The following is a 20,258-nucleotide window of genomic DNA, read 5'->3' as shown; positions in this document are numbered from 1 at the left end:
TCTTGGGCTTTGCTCTCACAGGCTTCTCTCTTCAGGGACAAGACCTTTTCAGACAACTGTAGGTGGGAAAGAAGAGGTGATGTTATTGAATGAAAATTATCTTCATTCCTGCTACAGTATATCTGAGTTTAATATTTTGCATCACAGTCCAAAATACTCCCATTTCTAACATGGAGCACCAACTTGAAAATAAATTGGGTGGGCCACGGTGGCTCAGCAGGCAGAGTTCTCGCCTGCCATGCCAGAGACCCGGGTTTGATTCCCAGTGCCTGCCCATGCAAAACCAATAAATAAATAAACATGTATAAGACAAGAGCCTTGTGTAAAGAAAGTTTCTCCTGATGCCATGGTTTGTATAGTTCTTTGTTTGTGCCCCAGGGCATTTTCACACCTGGGGCATAGTAGATGATGGCAAGATCCCAGATGGGTGAGAGATGTACCTCTCTTCTGTAAAGTGGGAGCAGGGCAATTGTGAATGGGGGGGTGGAGGTGGGGTGGTAGTCAGATCCAAATGGGAATGGCAACTGTGGAAGCTGAGGTTCAGGAAAGCAATCCCATTACACTTCCTGGCCTGCATGTGTCTCTGAAAGTCTTCCTTTACTCCGGTTTGAAGACTGTCTAATTGAATGCTGGGTCTCTGGGTCTCCGTTTCCATTTCTATACAATTAAGGGTGTGGCCCAGTGATCCTTAGCCTACATTCCAGCTTTAACCATCTGCTCAGACTACCGGATAGTCTGGGCATTTGCTCTGGTCATTCCCAACTTCCGGAGTAGCGTGGAACAGACTGTGCAGCCCCCTGCCCCCAAGTCTTTTGGGCCCCAGCTACCTCTCCCCCTGCTAGCAGGTTGCTGACATTCTCTCCAACTACACCAAGCAGTCTCAGTGGGACCCATGACCTCCTTTTTCTCTCCAATCTCTCTCTTTTGGAATGGGATTGTCTATTTTACGCCTGCCCCAGCATGGCATTTTGGAAACTGACAGCTTGTTTCCTGGTTTCACTGGTCCACAGATGGAGAAGAATTTTGCCCCAGAAAGGGCCATTTCCCAAGTCTCATCCATAAGTGGTTTGGATGAAATTGTGGGTTTTGATTTGAGGCTGGAAGAGTTAAGACTGTGGGACATGTTGGGTTGGAGTGAATATATCTTGCCCATGGGAAGGATATGAATTTTTGCCAGAGGGTAGACTGTTATGGGTTGAATTGTGTCCTCCAAAGAGGGATGTTGAAGTCCTAATCCCTAGTACCACTGAACATGATTTTATTTAAAAATATAGTCTTTGAAGGTGACATTAGTTAAAAAGAGGCCAAACAAGATGAGGATGGGTCCTAATCCAATAAGACTGCTGTCCCTATAAGGAAAGGAAACTTGGGACACGCAGACAGACACAGGGAAAAGGTGCTGTGAATACAGAGGCAGAGATTGGAGTTGTGCCGCCACAAACCAAAGAATGTCAAGGATTACCCATAATTGCCAGTAGCCAGGAAGAGGCAAAGGAGGATTCTCCTCTCCAGGTACCACAGGGAGCAGGGCCCTGCCCATGCCTGGATTTCAGACTGAGACAATAAATTTCTGTTGTTTTAAGCTACCCAGTTTGTTGTACTTTTGTAGTAAGAAAAAAAAATGTTTTAAATATTATGTTTCTCTGTTTTTTACTTGAATGGCCCCTACTCAGTGTCGTAACGTCATGATATGCTGCTCAGAAGCTTTGACCATTATACAGGTTTTTGATACAGTTTTAAATGAAAGAATTGGTTCTTTAACAGATGGAGTCAAAATATAACAAGGAATCAAGTTTTGTGGAGCAGACTGGCTTGACTGTCCCGCCTGAAGGTGGTGTCTCTTCACCATCCCCCGGGCTTTGACTTCTAGCTGGGCAGAAGGAGAAGGAAGCGGCAGTGCTGGGGAGAGTGCCTAGCGCTGGGGCAGAGGCAGAACCAACAGTTGCCCATTCAGGATTTGGGCTGGAAAGCGCAAGGGTGGAGACAGGTGTGGTTTAGCCAAACTCAGCACTTACTGGGGGAAAGAAAGCAGGAGGAAGGGGTTGGTTTGAGTTTTACTTTCAGTTTTTGCTCCAAGTCATTTTAGGATGAAACCCATTTAACGGTCAGATCTCATGGCCAGATTTCTCAGCAAACCTGGGTTCTCACCTCACCCCAGTCCCTTCGAGTTGCGCTTGAGGGTGGGCTCGCTGCAGGAACCGGGCTTACTGCAGTGCCGTGTCCAGAGACTCAGGAGAAGTTCCTTTACCTGCAAATCAGCAAATTCTCACAGTTGGGACCCTGATATCAACTCTACCATGAAATCTGGGAAACCTCAGGCAAATCATTCCTCTTCTTTACTCTTATTTGTCACTTAGTCCACAGATGCTCAAACAACTGTCAGAGCACCAAGCTGGCATTGCACCTTCAAAGAGGAAGGAGACACAACTCTGGGTCCTCAAGTAGCTCCCTACGTAGAGGGAGGGAATCAAGACAGGGAGGTAAGGGCAGTAAAGAGCAAGGAGTGTCACAGAGCTAAGAGTTGCCGTTTGCTGGAGGCCCATTCTACCAGCTGCTTTACATTGTTTTCATGGTCTTTATAATGACCCAAAGGCCTCGTTTTCTTAAAGGATGAGTCAGTGGGCTACCTATCAGGGTCCCCCAGGTGCATATCAAAATGCAAATTCCTGATTCCCGAATTTCTGGGGAGGGGGCAGGGTCTTCATTTTTTGACAAATATCCCCCTATAACTCTCTGGTACTTCAAAGGCGGAGCTTCTCTGCCCTGGAGGCAGGTGTTCTTATCTAGGTTTGACCAATAAGAAACCCAAGCTCAAAACAATTAACTAAATTGCTCGGGGTCAGCCAACTAATAAGTTGGAGGGACTTGATTTAAACCCAGAGTGATAGGTGATAGGTGTCCCGTTGGGCCTGGGAAAGCGCCGGTTTGCGCCTGTTAGCCTCACGTCATTAACAGCAGCCCCTTTCACCCTCAGAAGCATCCTGGATTGGATAATAAATTATATGGCTGCCCCATTCAGAACCCCAAGCCCTTGCTTTGCACCTCGCCAGAGTCTCCAGTGAGATCAGCTAACTTGTTGTGGGGAAGCAGCGCAGAAGAGGGGGCAAACTCTTCCCAGATCCGATGTGCACCCCCCCCCACCCCCCAAATCCCCTCTCTGCCTTCAGGACAGCACTGCAGGCAGTGGGTGTTCTAAAGTTAATGAATAACATCTCCAGCCCCACTGATGGCTACAAGCCACAACAGCGACTATAATGACAGCCGACACACAGCTCCCTACACATTCAGCACCGTTCTAACCACCTCGCATTCCTCATACGGATGAGTACAGACCCTAAACAGTGGCTGCAGGGGATCAGGCTGGGCAGCAAGGACTTTCTTGCCTGGGAAACTTGTGATCACAATGCACCATTGACTAAGGACCCAGGAGTCCAAACATCTAAGCTTGTTCACAAAGTAATTTCTGATGCAGCCCTTGCAAACTGTGACCTTTCTGGATGGTCTGGAAAAAGTCACCACCCAGAATCTGAGCCCAAGATTTGGCAAAAAGGAGCTCATTGTCCAGCCTGGAGTCTTTTAAGAGTGGAGCTGCTTGCACATCTTGACTGGTTTAGATACAGCCTTGCCCGGAAGCAGGGGGATGGAGGCGATGAGCTCTGAGGTCCCTCTGAGCCGAAGGGGTCTGTGATCATTATAACCCCATGTCAGGACCCGGAGACATTTGCGTTTCCTGCTCTTTCACCTTGGGACCAGGGCTGTGCAGCCCCTGTGCCTGTGTATTTAGTAGGTCATGACCTTTTCCCTGGGCCTCCCAGCCTCCTGTCTAGCCCTAGCTCCCTCTCGCTGCAGGCCCCTTAGCTCTTTCTTTTCCTGGATCTCTGTTAGAAGAAGGCTGGGTGTGGGTGTGGATGTGGGGACGTGGTCCCCCTCCTTTCTCTCTACTTCGTCTCACACTTACATCTGGCCTTTCCAGTCCCAGCCTGGGTCTTTCCCTGGGATAAAATTTTTTTCCATGAAATGGAGCAAGAAGCTCCTTAAAGAGAGCCAAGACACTCCCCAGACCTGTCCCCTGCACCCTTCCATCTTCTGGGCAGCAGAGCCAGGGGCCATGGTTGCTGAGGCTGATGTGAGACGTACCCAAACTGGCCAAATGCGCTGCCTGGCCAGATGCAGATATTCTCTGAGTGTGCTTTCTAACCCAGAAGACTAGAGAAGGGCATCCCTTGAAGACACTGGGCCTACACACATTTCTGATTTAGATCATCCTGCATCGGGCAGCTGGAGGGAAGGGATTGGCGGAGGGCCCAGCCACACAGAGGTTCCCTGGAGCCAGCTGCTTGGCTGGAGTGAAGCAGACAGCTCAGTAAATGGAAAGAAAGGCCTACTTGGAGGGAAGATGGGAGAAAGCAGAAAGAGTGAGTTGAAGGAAGAGGGTGAGGGAAGAGAAGAAAGACGAGGGGTATGAAGAGGAAGAAGGTGATATGAAAAGAGAAAAGGGAAGTGGAGGAGAGAGTAGAATGGGGAGGTCAGTGGAAAGCCCACAGTAAGTTGGGGGACAGAGATTGGGCCTCTAAGAAACAAAAGGAATGGGGAGCAGGGGAGAGAGAGTGGGGAGGAGGGGACCAGTGACCTACGCTCAGGAATACTTAACTGTTTAAGGAGAACCTTGGTCCCCTCCAAACTCAGCTCCTAGCACCGTCCCTGCCAGGAAGTCAGCTGGGAGAAGAGAGTTGAGAAAGAGTATTAGAATATCCCACAGGTGGTGCGTCTTCCATTCCACTCACACTTTTCATGCATCTCCCTTTTGTACGTTGGGCACACGGGGGTCAGGGAAATGCAATTTCTTGCAACACCCTGGGTGATGTGTGCAGTGGGTTCAGTGGGTGTGTGTGGGTGAAGGGGCAGAGCCGGGAGGCGGTGGGTGCCCAAAGCAGTAACCTCCCACTCAGCTGAAGGTACTCAACCTTTGCTCACCACCTGACAGGAAGCTCATTACCTACCAAAGCCTCCTGCTGTGTGTTTGGAGGGCCTGGACAATGGTTCCCAAAATGTGTTCCTCACCATACTTGTTGGATCCTGGTGTTGTTAAAAGGTAATCTTTGGGAGGGGGAAAAAATAATTCTTTGGCCAAATAGCACTGAGTTAAGCAAGATTTATTTTTTCCCTATTTTCAGTTTTTTCTTTGCTACGTTCTGGTTTGGCCCAAAGGACTTCTCAGAGCCTTTCATATGTCAATTTCCAAGACTTGGATCAGTCTGAGGTAACTCCCAAACTTGCTTATCCTGGGAACTCTTTTTTATTTCCCCCATAAAATTTTTGGAGGCTGCAGTATATCTTTATTTTGGGATATTCTGCCCCAGTCATAGAAAGATCTTCCCTATGTTGGAGTGAAAAAAGGGATTGGAAGGGGACGTCGTCGTTGTCTTTAAGCCATCCTGGGAGGTCCAGGCTCTGCTGGAAGCCTCCTGAGGGCCAAGACTGCTTCATTCTTACCCTGGTGGCCCTAGGTTCTCCAGAGCAGCATGACAAGATGGAAACAGCCTAGCACATCTAGCCAGGGGACTGGATTTGCTTCACTCCTCTGCCACTTACCAGTTGGCATGAGATGTCACTTAATCTCCTGGAATTCCCTTTCCTTCTAAAAAAAATGGGGTTAACTGAGCTGAGGAAAAGTCATTTATAAACTCCTACTGGTTGTATTCTGGGTGTTGTACAAAGATGCTGAGAACCCAAAGAAAAGCCTTCGGTCCTTCCATCTCTTTCCTCATTCAGTCTATAAATGCTGATAAGGATGAGGGTCCTGGAAAATCATGCTCACAAAGTTGATGAAAGTAACATTCTGAATGGAGATGTTGATACATTTAAAAGGCGGGACCCATGGGTGGCATTTCATGGGCTCTGCTCCCCAAACCATTCCTTCCTCTTAGAAGCAGCCAAATCCACAATAAGGAGCCAGCACATGGGACATGGTATTTTTATTCTTAAAGAACTTGGGAAAAGGTAGGGCTTTTTTTTCTTTTCTCTTTTTAGCTTCAGGTTAACTGGAAGTTAGGGAGGCTGGGGGAAAGGGGAGGGTCAAAGCAGACGGCAGGGAGGCTCAGGGATGAATGGAGGTGGGAGCGAGGCTGGAGGCAGAGCAGACAGACCCCCAACACAGACATCAAACCTAAACAAGGGAATGCTGTGAAGCCCTGCGCCCGTCACGGCTCCATCCCCAGCCCCCTTAAGGACCACCCTGGGAAGGCCTCTAGAAAACCCATCCATCATGGGCAACAGTCTACTTTCTTTCTCTTCCTGGTTCAATATCCTTAGCACAAAAAATGTGCTTCACTAATGGAAACCTTGTGCTGGCCTCTCAGAGGGTTGTGGAAATGAGCGGCCAAAGAGGAAGTGGGTGTGTGTGAAAGAATACACACACACACACATGCACGCACACACACACACACACAGGCAAGCATACACCAAAACTCCCATGCACGTGAATTTATGCCGACGTATACCCCCTGCCACGTGCATGCCCACGGAGCTGAACAAGGAAAGGCTTTACTGGAGTTTGATATGGTTACAGCCGCAGCTGAGAGGCAAAGCCGATGAAGTAATTGCGCTCTGGTTCCCCAAATCACCAAGAGGGGGATCGGTGCCTCCCTCTTCTTGTTTCTCAATGATTCAGAGGCTCCTCAGTGTGTCTGGCTGGGGTTTTCACTGGCTCTTTCATACTCCGTTGGAGGGGGAACAAAAAAAAAAAAGAAAGAAAGCGAAAGATCAAATTTCAGTTCCTGTCAATTGCCCTGGGTTTGTGCAACCAACTGTCATTGTGAGAATGCTGCAGTGCGCTCTCCTCCAGGGGCCTGCACGTGGCTTAGAGGCTGCACCTAAACCAGATCCTTTAGCAATTTTTTCCATCGCGAAGGACAGCCCTCCCATCAAAAGTCCCAGTCCTACCACTCTCACCACAATTTAATTCATACGACTGTCTGAGGAAGAGACGGCTCATAAGCATTTACATGCCTATGAATCAAAACCAAGTGAGGAGTATGGAATGTGCCCTGGCCCGAGTCTCAGAAACCCGAACTCTAGTCCTGGATCTGCTATGAACTGGCTGTGTGACCTTAGTCTGGTCACTGAACCTCTCTGATCCTTAGAGCTGTGTCCTGAAAGATGAACAGGGCAGATGACGATGGTCTCCAAGGCCCTCTGGCTCTGACCTTCCTTGAGGAGAATCTTGCCCTCCGGCAGTTATTTGCATGAATGAAGAGTTGCAGCAGCATGGATAATAAAAAACAGTGGTGACCCTAGTTTAAGTTGTTTTGTTTTGTTCTATTCCTATTTTACTTTCTGTTGGCCTTTGGAATGTAACTGGAACATACATTCAGACACTCACGAACTTCCTCTCCTTCCCTGCCCCCTCTCTTTGCTCCTCTCTTTAGCCCTCCTGGCCAGGGGTGGGGGTGGTGGTAGAAGAATGCGAGACTGGCTGGAGCGGGGCGGGTGGGGGAGGAGGGAAGGAAGGGTCTGGTTGGGGGCAGGGAGGTACTGGGGGAGGAAGGCTCCAGGCCCTGGAGAATTGATCAGCTATAAAATCATTCTAATCCCTTCCCCTATCCAAAAAGGTAGGAGATTGTGAATAGCACATTCCTCGCATGAACTACCGTATATACTTGCTTATGAGAAGCCCCGGGGAAAACAGTAGTGTGTGTTTAAAAGATGAGCCTCAAGGAAAATAATCAGAGAAGTCCTTGTTCTCTTGTCAATTACATATTTTGGAGTTAGTTTCCAGCCAAGATGGGGCCCCTGCAGAACTGGGATTGCTTGGGCAATAGCCATGCCTGTGGGGGTGGAGACTGTGAAGGGAAAGTGGGTCTTAATGGGCAAATCCATGTGCTGTTTTTCCTCCATAATGGTTTGGAAAATAGGACATATTTCTTTTGCAGCAGCATCTTATATGTGAGGATATACGGTAATAGGCATTCCAGAGTCCAGTCACTAGCCAATCAAGAGTTGGGGCCTTTCTACATCTTTTTTTTCTTTAAGAAAAAAGTTTGGGTCCTCTATGGAGCAGCAAATCAACTGCAGTCTACAGACTTGTCACCCCTCCCCCGCTCTTCCTTCCACTATCATGGTAGGTATGGGGGCCAGTGAGAGTGGGGGACATTAAATAGACATTGGTCCCATCCTGGGGAGACCCCCCCATGGAAACACGTATTCCCAGGGCTGGAGCTAGGTGCTGGAGAGAAAAGGGTGAGGTTGGCCCCCGAGGAAGTGGCTGACTAGTTGGGGCCATTGTTGGGGGAGGGAGAAGAAAGGAAGAGAGAGAGGAAGAGAGACAGGGGTAGGGTGGAGAGTGGGGTGAGAGGAAAGACAACACTGCAAGTATGTGCATCTAGAGATGCTCGTGTGCGCATGCATGCATGCAGCTTGCCCCCCCCCCCCCCATGGCCTCCCTACAAGGTTGGACAAGTGGCAGGGTGGTGGGAAGTACAAGCAGCTTGATTCAGGAAGGGAAAAGCAGCAGCTGTTTCCCCAGGAGAGGTGTCGAGGAGCAGCTGCAAGCTGGGAAGAGCCTGATGACAACAGAGCTGCCAGCTGTGGGGATGGACAAGCCGGTCAGACTGGGTGCTACAATCGGGCTGGACCATGGGAGCAAGCCTGCCGAATTCTCTCCTGGTCTTGAAGTCTGGGTCCTAACTCTCTTATCCTGTCCCCAGGCTTGACCCAACGTGGCAACTCTGCCACCGTGACCTCTGCTCAACTTCCAGACTTGGTTCCCTTTTTTCCCTTTCACACTTATAATGGTGACTCATCAATTCCAGCTGCCATCCTATTTCTCCTTCACTGTTTCTATCTCCTTTTGCTCAAGGCTGGGCAGTCCCCAAAGGCAGTGGGACAAATGTCCAGCAACCTGGAAAGGGGTATCAGCCCTCTGGACCCATTTCGTGGTTAGAGCACCTGGACTACTCAGCACCCTTAAGTTTTCCCTTATTACTTCCTTCAGAAGATGAATTCTTCTCCAGAAGCAGAAACTGAGGGGGTGGGGGTGGAAATGAAGTAGCTCCCAACACAGGACTCAACTATTCACTCACCAATTATTCACTGAGCACCTACTATGTACTCTTAGGAAACCAGGAAGCCTGGATAAGATAAGAATGCCTATGTCCTAATCTGAGCCACCAGCACAGCTCAATGACCTAAATAGGGTCCCCTGACCAGTGCTGGGAACTTCTTCCAGTTGCATATTCTCCTGTCCCACCCCAGATAGGCTAAATACAAATACTTGGAGCATTGAGTCCAGAAATTTTTGTTTAACAAGCCCCCCACATTTTCCTGATGTGCACTAAATGTGGGAACTACTACCTTAAACAACGGTCTCCACAGATTGTCACTGCTTGAGGGCAGGGGTCTTGGCCTCAGGAATGCTTGAAGTTAGTTTTTCACCTCCACAGTTCCTCTTTCAGTGATTTCACCCCAGAAGGAAGTTGAGTATCTATCCATGGCTGGCCTGGGTTAACTCCCATTTTAAGATACAATGGCTGAGCTTTTTGACACTTTGCCTGGCCTCTTGAAAATGAGAATAATCAACTAGCTCATATTATGCCCTATTACTTCTTTCCTTTAATGATTTTAAGCTTCTCCTCCCCACACCCCAAACCCACCCCTTGGTAAGTGGTTTCAGAGATTTTTTCAGAAGAATTTCAAGTATAGGAAGGCAGGTCACATGGAGGAAAGTTCCTATGCTATGAAAATAGGAATTACAGCAGGAAACATTTAGGTTAGATAACCAGTTCGTTACCATAGCTATATTGATGTGAATTCCCTTGAGTAGACTCCACTTTAAATACAGCACCCTAAAATTGCCAAAGATACAGTTATACTTGAGAGACAACATTTTTTACTTTAATTTTTGGTTTGATTATTACGAAAGTGATTACTGTATAATGAGAAGACAAATTAATGGATTATAGAGGGGTGTTCTAGTTTGAAAGCTGTTGGAATACAATATACCAGAAACAGAACAGCTTTTAAAAAGGGGAATTTATCAAGTTGCAAGTTTACAGCCACGAAAATGTCCAAATTAAGGCATCCAGGAAAAGATACCTTGGTTCAAGAAGGCTGGTGATGTTCAGGGTTTCTCTCTCAGCTGGGAGGACACATGGCGATGTCTGCTAGCTTTCTCTCCAGGCTTCTCTAATGGCTTCCCTGGGGATGTTTTCTTTATGCATCTCCAAAGGTCTCTGGCTGTGTGGTCTCTGTTGGTTCTTTCCAAAATGTTTCCCTCTCAAAGGCTCCAGTAAGCAACCCCATCTTAATTGGGTGGAGACACATCTCTATGGAAACCATCTAATCAAAAGTTACCACCTGCAACTGGGTGGGCCATATTTCCATAGAAATGATCACAAAGCTCCCACCCAGCAATACTGAATGAGAATTAAAGAACATGGCTTTTCTGGGATACGTAATAGCTTCAAACTGGTGCAAGGGGATATGTCTTTAAAAACCTGACAGAACTGGGGAAGATACACTCGGGAGGTCCTCCTGGTCCACTGATGTGTATGATGTGGAAGCACAGACATTTTGATGAAGGACCTTCTTGGGCAAAGAGTTTAAGGATAGTTTTTTTTTTCAGCTTACAGTAGGCAAGATCTTTAATTTTCAGTGATTCAATTTCTCATTTTTAATAAAGAGGTAAAGAGCACATTTCCTAGGACTTCCATTTTATTTACTTAAGTTTTTTTTTAACTTTTCATTTTGAAATTTTTAGGAGACAGTTTTCCAAGGGCTTTTCACATTTCCATATATCTTATTAGCAAAGAGATGGACAGCAAGTTTTTCTAAATTATCTTCTCAAGAAAGTTTGTATAGTAAACAGCCTCAGAAGAAAGAGACCATGTCTCCCATTGGAGAAGAGGGTTTGTTTGCTCTCCATTTTAATAAAGATGCTTCTGTCCAGGGCAAATGTTGGCTTGCTTGCTGCCTCTTATAAAAGACTGGGTCCCCTAAGCTCATGTGATGCAAACTTAGTGCCTGGACACCATCCACTTCCTATAGGAAAATAGGAGGGGTACCTGTCCTGGGTATGCGTGAAGGAGAACAGAGCAAACAGCCTCCCCTGACCATCTATAATGGTGTGCTCACTTCCATGTGGGTTTTAACTGGGCATTCAGAAAACATTCCAGCTGAAAACTTAGCTGAAAGTGGCTCCAGAATACTAACTTCCTTAAATACCTGGATAAAGTCAACAGAGTTGCTCTTATAAAGGAATACACCTTAAACACTGACCTCAGAGAATTCCCTCCAAAGAATGACTGTGAGCCGACAATAAAAAATCACAGAAATCACACAAAGAAATAAAAAATTTATGAGCTGAAAATCAACAAACAAATTGCAGATTCAGATCCACAAAGACAGTAAGTATTATAATGATCAAATACATATGGAATATAAATTAATTGATATTCTTAAAGGAAATAAAGAAGACATTTAGAATATGATTGAAAACAAGAACAAATTGATGTTGGCCAGGTACATTTCAAGAAAAGAACCAAATAAAATCGGTAGAAAACTGGACAATTTATTGAAATTAAAATTCAATAAATATATCAAACAATAGGCTAGATACAACTAAAGAGAGCATCAGAAGATGTGTCTAAAGAAAGTGCATAGAATATGAAAAGAGACAAAGAGATAGAAAAGATGAGAGAGGCAAAGAGACATGGAGGCAGAGTGAAAAATTTTAATATGGTCTAATTAACATTATGGATGGAAAGAAAAGAGAGACAATAGGAAAAAGTGGCATTAGAAGAGATAATAGCTGAGAATTTTGCTAAGTTGATGAAAGACATGAGTCTTTCATGAGTCAGGATGCCCCATAAATCCCAAGCAGAATAAATCTTGATATATTCATTATTCAACTACAAAGCACCAAAGACAAAGAGAAGATTTTAATTGCAGCTGGAGGGAAAAGACTGCTTATCTACAAAGAAAAATTAGACTGAAGGATGACTTTTTAGCAACAACAAAGAAAGCTAAGAATGGGTGATAGTGTCTTCAATGTACTGAAAGGAAAGAAATCAATGTAAATGCATATACCCAGCAAAACAATCTTTCAAGAATGAGAATAAAACGAAGATATTTTCAACAAACTAAAACTAGCTGAGTTCACTACCAGCAGAGCCTCACCAAAGGAACTTCTAAACTAGCATATATTTCAGATAGAAGGAATGATTCCAGAGGAAAAGACTGAGATGCAAGTAGGAATGCTAACTGAAAAAAGGATAAACACATGGACACAGGTAATCATCGAATAAAGTAATAATACTGATAACTCATAAAGGGTTAAAAAACAAAACAGAACTAAAGTACAGACCAAAAGAGCATAAAAGTTGGGAGGAAATAGAGCTAGAGTTGAAACATTATAAGGTCCATTGTACTGATTGGAATATCAATTCCTGATGACTTTATGAGTTACACTAAATGTTAATGACAAACATAAATCCAATATTATATACATTGCTTAGAGAATAGAAGAAGAGGGAATATTCCCCAAATCATTCTATGAGGTCGGTATAATCTTGATACCCAAATCATGCAAGACAGTAAGAGAAAAAAAATCACAGAACCATTTCCCTAAGGAACGCTGGTGCAAAAATCCATCAACATTAACATATTGATGCTAGCCCCATGGAAAGAGATAACAAATTACGATAACATTGGATTCACTTCACAAATGCAAAGTTAATTCAACATCAGAAAATTTCTAATTGTAGTTTACCACATGACAGTTAGTTAAAAGAAGGAAAACATATGATCACTTCAATAGAGCCAGAATGTGTTTGATGAAATTCAACAATATACCCATGATCAAAATTCTTGCCCAACCCAAAATCAAAGGTGGCTTCCTTAACGTCAGGGTTTTGTTTTTTTTTTAATTTGGATCAGTTTTTTTAATGCAATTTTATTGAGATATATTCAAATACCATACAATCCATACAAAGTATAGAATCAATGGTTCACTAAGTATTATCATACAGTTGTACACTTGTCACTAAAATCAATTTTAGAACATTTTCATTACTCCTCCCCCAAAAAGTAATAAAGATTAAAAGGAACAGGGCAGGCCACGGTGGCTCAGCGGGTAGGTTTCTCGCCTGCCATGCCAGAGACTTGGGTTTGATTCCCAGTGCCTGCCCATGTGAAAACATACGTAATAAAAATTTTAAAAAACACCCAAAACATCCCATACCTGTTATTCCCCCTATTTTTATTTTATTACTCATCTACCCATACACTGGATAAGGGGAGTGTCAGTCCCAAGGGTTTTATAATCACACCGTCACACAATCAGTAAAAGCTATATAGTTATGCGATCATTACCAAAGATCAAAGCTACTGGACTGCAGTTCAACAATTCCAGGTATGTCCTTCTAGCTATTCTAATACACTAGAAACTAAAAAGAAATTTCTTGATAATCAGTCAGTCGTCATAATTTATTAGAATGTAATTTCTCAGTTACCCTTCTTCCCTCTCATTTGATATTTCTCTCAATCTTCAGGGATATCTGGGCAATGATTATTTTAACTTCTTCATGCTGGAAGGGGGTGTTGACCTTTTGGGGTAGAGGAATGAAGCTGGTTGATGTTCTCGAAAAGATTGGTACCTCTGGGTTTCAGGGCTTGCCTGGCATAGGAACAATCTGGAGGCCTTACGCTTCAGAAAAAATAAACTTACTAAGAAAAACTTTTCTAGATTCCTAGGTAGACCCCAGGGTGTTCTCTCGGGTTTTCAAGACTGCATTGCTGGAGGCTTGCCATATGTGGCAATTTGCAATATCTGGCCGGAGCTTGCATAAGAGTAACCTCCAGAATGACCTCTCCACTCTATTTGAAATCTCTCAGCAACTGAAGCTTTATTTTGTTTCATTTCTTTTCCCCCTTTTGATCAAAAAGATTTCCTCAAATCCATGATGCCAAGGCCAGGCTCATCTCTGGGAGTCATGCCCCACATAGGGTGGAGGACTCTGAGTTCATTTGCAGAATTGGCTTAGAGAGAGAGGCCACATCTGAGCAACAAAAGAGGCTCTCCGGGGTGACTCTTAGGCCTAATTATTAGCAGGATTAGCTTCACCCATTTCAGAAATAAGTTTCATAAGGATAAAGCCTCAAAATCAGGGCTTGGCTTTTATATAAAAAAGGGAGTTCCTGATGGTTGCGAGAATATCAGGAATTCCCCAAGTGGGGAAGGTAAATAGTTCCACATTTTCGTCCCGGTCCTTCAAGGAGACTTTACAAATACTTTTTTATTTTGTGACCAAATACTCTAGAATATTTGGAGGTATTACGTTAACTTGTACAGAATAATAAAATCTCATTCTCTCTTCCAGGTTCCATGTAATTATGTTGTTTAAATAAATGGACCAAACAGATTAAATTAGATAGTGTGCTACAGAAAATTTAAATTTTGGCCCAAATAAACTTCTCTTCCTTTGGTCTCACACAGAAGTTGAAGTTTTGAAATAGAGACAATATCATTTTTTACCTTATATTCTGATTTTCCTTAGTCCTAACCAAGTCCATTTCATTCATAGCTCTATTTTTTAAGCCTGATCTCTTTTTTGGCTTCTTTAACAGTTGCTGGCTATAGTAATGCTGACGTTCGGAGTGCAGAATTCCAACTCCGAGTCTCAGGTGTCACACAGGTACCTAAAGTTCCAGAAAACTGCCAAGTTATACACAAAGAGTGCAGCATTTCAGAATTTAGAAATAACAGTTAAAGCTCAGGAATAGATGTGACTGCTGCAAGAGCTTACAATCTCGGACACTTTATAATGCACCTTATTGAACATTCTATACTCCTTGATCATTGATTGCCCAAACTCTGCACTTAAGGGCTTTATAACACATACCCACACACAATTATAGTAATCAATAATCAATAGTAAAATGTTATAAGCTTTCCCTTTGGGATCAGTACCAAGCTAAGGCATTTTGCTTTCATTGCTTTTTGGAGTTCTAGACAACACGATATGAAAGAAAAATAAATGAAAGTTATAAAGAATAGAAAGGAAAGAAACAAAACATGTTTGCAGATGATATGATTGTGTACACAGATAACCTATAGTATTCTTCCGTCAAAGCACTAGGGTAATCGAATGTTTATCAAAGGTGTCAGATAAGGGATCATTAGACAAAACCCAATTTTTTAAATTATGAAAAATAACGTATATACAAAAAAGCAATAAATTTCAAAGCACATCACAACAATTAGTTGTAGAACAGATTTCAGAGTTTGGTATGGGTTACAATTCCACAATTTTAAGTTTTCACTCTAAGTCTGTCTGCACCTTCCCCACCCTACCTGTTGGGAGTGAAGAAGACAACTAATTCCCAATTAGGTGAGGAAGCCTCAGGCAGCTGGTCATTCTGCTCCCTCTCTCCCACCTCACCCATTCCATATAATTTCTTACTTAAAGAAAAACCTCAGAGGGAAGTCCTTGAAGGCAGGGACCACATTCAATGATGGAAAGAGCATGACCTTTGGAGTCAGGCTGGTTCACCAATTTGAGTACCCTTGGCCAAGTTAATTAACCCCTTGTAGTCTCTATGTCTTTGCTCACAAAAATAGGCACAATGATACTCGTCCACCTTGTAGGGCTTTGACGTATTTTGAAATAGATCTTGCAGGTGAGATTGACAGGTAGATTCTGGAAGGGGCAGGGCAGGCTGGGGGGCTTCCAGGGAAGACCAGCGCTCTGCTACCAAGTAGAACCCCAAAGTGGTGTGGTCTAGTCCTCCCTCCTATAGTCAGACATTGGATCTCAGCCATGTTTCCCGGTGGGCAGGACTCTTGTGGGGCTGCTGGCCCACCCTAACAGAGGTAGCTGGGGATGTCAGAATGGAATTGCCGAGGAGCTAACACCAGTTTTCTCCTTCGGGATCAGGTACTTGAGACGTCAGATTCCAGTCATAGGCTGCTCAGTGAATCAGAATAAGAACTTGGAAGTTAGTTGTCAAATTAAAATGTGTAATGGCATCAGGTGGTGGTCATTTAGATGTGTCCATGACCACAAGAAGGATAGCTTGGGCAATGATTGCCCTGGATTTTCTCTGGGACTCCCTTTACAGTGTTTCCATTCCTGACCCCTTCCCTCCTTAGGACTGACCATCCTTTCTTTAGGTAGCCCTTCAATAATTCCTGGAGTCATTCTCTCTTTAAGGCTGTTCAAAGTCGGCTCTGACGCCCTGTGTGCTCATTTTGTGATTTCGCTCTTGGGGAGCAATTTTCTTGCCTTCATTTCCAAATGCCTGGGGCAGCGTGGATAGGGAGAGGGGGCATCTTAGTGTCCCACCCACCCACCCGGAGTGTGCTGGGGGTAAATGTTCTCCTTCCACATAGTAAGGGTTTGAGTCATTCGTCACGTCAGTTTCTTGAGGTTCTTTTGCACGCAATTGTGTGTGTGTGTGTGTGTGTCCAGCTCTATGCAGCCTGGTGCTGCCTGTGGATTACGTTGTGGAGAAAGCTGCCTCACCCCAGCACAAATCACTGAACACGGAGGCATTTTCCCAGGTGTTTTCCTAAGAATGGAGAGAGAGCTAGTCCCTTGGGTTGCTGGACATTTTAATACATTCAGCCAATTAGTGAACTGGTACAATCATCCAGACACCAGGACATGGAGGGGTATCAGTTGCCAATCTAAGGATGTTGTCCTATACCAGGCACGGCATTAAGTTGTTCTTGCCCACATTTCACTTAATCCTTACAACTACCTGTAGAGTAGGTATTATGTTCATCTTATAGAAGAAAGAATCAAGACTCGGAGAGGTTAAAACAATGACTTGGGGTCACACTGCTAGTAACAGTAAAGTTGGGATTCAAACACAGATCTGTCCAACACCAAAGCTCTTCTTCCCTACTCTCCTTCATACCCAGAAACAATGGTACAAAGACCCCCCCAAAAGTTGCAAGCCCAGGAGAGCTACTCAGGCCTCCACACTCCAGCCCTGGAGCTGTGAGCTCCTGACGCACTGTGGGAAGTCTCTCATGGCTTCCATGGTCAAGGCTGGTCTTGACCTCAGTCAACATGACCAGTCAACATGACCTCCGCAGTGCGGCCCAGCTTCCGTTTGCAATCTCCTCTCTTCCTACAGAACATGACTTCTGCTGCATATGGTTTTTCTTCCCCAAGATCTCTTGGACTCAATGCCCTCTTTGCAGGTAGCAAATCTTTGCTCATATTCTTGTCACCTCACCAAGGGCCATACCCGTGACCCACCACCACAAGGCTGTGTCCTACCTAAAAGATCCGGACCTCACCTTTCTTAAACCACCATCATGTCACAGCACTCGCCCTCGGTGCTTGCAACTCAGTCATTTTTTTTTTTAATCTACAGAAAGTACTGGGAGTCAGGAAGGCAAGAATAAGCCAGAGCTAACAAGGTAGTATCTCTTCCTCTCAGATCTAGGGATACCAACTCTTTCTGTCACTCTCTTTACCCTTCTTCCTCAATGATCACATATCTAGTAGAAGTTACGTGTGGTGTCTAAATATTTTGTTCTCAATGTGTAGTGTGGGCTGACCACATACATGGTACACGAATGAATGATGGAATTGAGAAAAACAAACGACTTCCTGATAAGTAGGAAAGAAGTCAGTGACTGAATAATACCAGTTGTAACTTGATGGAGGCTGGTGCCTAGTGGGAGGAGTGAAGAAAAAAAAAGGATTTAGGGTTTCTCAGAGGGGTAGCTTGGCATAGAGGCTAAAAACCTGAGCTTTGGATTGGATAGGGTTTGAATCTGAGCTCTGCCACTCAACATCTGTGTGACATTGGTTAAGTTCCTTAACCTCTCTGTGATTCTGCTTTACTGTCTTTAAGAAGAGGATGAATACTTACATGGCTGGGCCATTGTGGTGATTAAATATGATACTTTGTGTAAGTATCTAGTAGAAAGGGAATGTTCCATAAAGGATAGCATATCATTTTTGGAGAGGGAAGGAAAAAGGGGAGGCAAGAAGGGATACCACGTTTATGGAGTGTGGGAAATACACTATGTGCCATCCCATCCTGGCCCTTGAACCACCAGTGAATTTGTCCTGTTAGAAGAGACATCCTGGGGCCCCCAGGGAACTGTGGTTCCTGGAAGTGACAGCAACAGCTGTCTGCTGGGTGGAGGCAAGGGTGGGGCTGTTGGTGGTGGAGGTGCTACTGGGAGGGTGCATGAGAGTCAGGTGGGGTGGGGAGGAAAGGATAGTGGGTGGTGAAGGACTGCAAGTGAACCGTTAGTTTATTTCAAGGTTGCAAGACCTCCAACCATCGCTTCCTATAAGCGGCCCTGGCACAAGGGCCCAGGAGCTGACCCCGGACCAGATGTTTCCTCTCCTTCACTATTGAGGGGTGGCTTAGGGCACACAGGGGAGGGAGGGGTAGGAAATGAAGGCAACGAGGGAGAATCTTTACTTGGGAGCCCATCCTTCCCCATCTCGGTCCCTGGACTTGGAGGTCTGCTCCCTGCTGCACTCGGGAGCACCCACTGAATATTAATCATAAGGTCAAACTGAGGGTGGGGCCAAGCCAGGGACAGGGGCGTGGCATGGCCCATTTCCTGGAGGAGCTCTTAGGAAGGAACTTGGGGGGTGGTTAGAAGCTTCTGCCGAGCTCATTGAAAAATAACTCAGGGTGAAGGCAAGGATAAGAATTTGCACCTCTTGGAGAAACAGCCAAAGGGGCAGGGGCAGAGGCTTGGGGGAATCACAACAGCTCCAGTTTACACCTCCCGGATCTTTCTGGGCATGGGTTTTTCCGTGTATAAAATCGGGGACAACAGTGATACCTGTCCGAATGGCCCCACTTCCTCATGGGGAGGCTTTCATGAGTACCGGTTGCCATGGCAATGTTTTATAAATGTGCAGGATCAGCAAGAAAGCCATTTGGTGGGGCATCAGCAGTGCACGGATGTTGGCTACGGTGGGGAAAGTACCTACAGTGCCCTTCCACCTGCTTCACCCACAGAGGGGCCTCAGCTGTGGGGACAGGTGCGCCTCTGCCCAGATCACTCTGAAATCATTGCAGGTGCCTCGTAAGCACTTCTTGGCTACAGCCCGAGAGAGCAACCAAAAGCCTCTTGGGACCTAAGATCTCCTGCACCCATGAATCATTTCCGGGACTTCGGTTTGATCCCCTTCCCTGAGACACGTCTTTTTTTTTCTTGTGTGAATGACTGTGAGGCCCCATTGAATTAGGGTTGGGTCAAACGGCGGTGGGTGGGTATTTTGTCTTGGTGGTTATCCCAGGTTCTGGTTCTTAAGGCAAGGAGGTAACCCCTATCCCTCCTGAGACTCAAAGCACTCAGCAAACATGGTGCCATCTTTACCATGCTGCTGAGAAGGAAACAGATTGCCTCCAGATGTAGTGAGCTCCCCGTCTTCTAGGTTCAGCAAGAGCAGCACAACCTTTTTCCAGGACTGCACATCAGGCTAAGCAAGTACTTTGGGTGCATCATCTCAGTCATTGCAACATCCCTAAGGTATCGTTATCACCCCTATTTTACAGATAAGGAAACTGAGGCTCAAGGAGGTTAACTTGTTCCAGGTTTCACAGCTACACGAGGCCTTATAAACCTTGGAAATCACACCACTACTCACAGGAATGGGCCTGCCAGAGGCACTGCATGGCCCACGTAGGTGGGGCCTAACTGGACAGCACTGACTTTTCTCCCCAAACGAAAGGCCTTAGATTAAACCCCAGGAAAGCACCCCATGGTGCTTTGTACACATTCCACCTCTGTCTGGGCTGGCCTCCTACCCAACGCTGGGCCCACCACCCAAGCCAGAGAGACGCGGAGGGAGAACAACTAGGGGGCTCTGCGGGACCTGGGAACCGGATGGAAGGCTGGAAATCATATTTTTATCTTCTCATAATGGTGATTCTGAATGTGTGCACATGTCGGGGGAAGGAATTTTATGTCTGTATGAATCTCTTCCACCCTCCCTCCTCCCTCCTTCTTCCCTCCTCCCTCCATTCTTTCCTTCCTTCCTGACTTTTCCTTCTTTTTCTTTCTTTTTCACCAAACCACAGACCAGCTACACATTCTTTGGCAGTTTCCTGTGGATGAGCTTTAGATTTTGAGGAGTGAGGTAAAGAAATAAGAGAAAGAGAGAGAAGAGAGCAGGACTAGGGGGAGGAGTGAGAGAGCCAGAAAGCACGCATGCACATGTGAATGTACGCGCGCACGCGCGAGCACACACACACACACACACACACATTCT

This window comes from Tamandua tetradactyla, chromosome 7, assembly GCF_023851605.1.
Source record: "Tamandua tetradactyla isolate mTamTet1 chromosome 7, mTamTet1.pri, whole genome shotgun sequence".
NCBI classification, from domain to species: Eukaryota; Metazoa; Chordata; class Mammalia; order Pilosa; family Myrmecophagidae; genus Tamandua; species Tamandua tetradactyla.
This window is presented reverse-complemented; position numbering follows the sequence as displayed.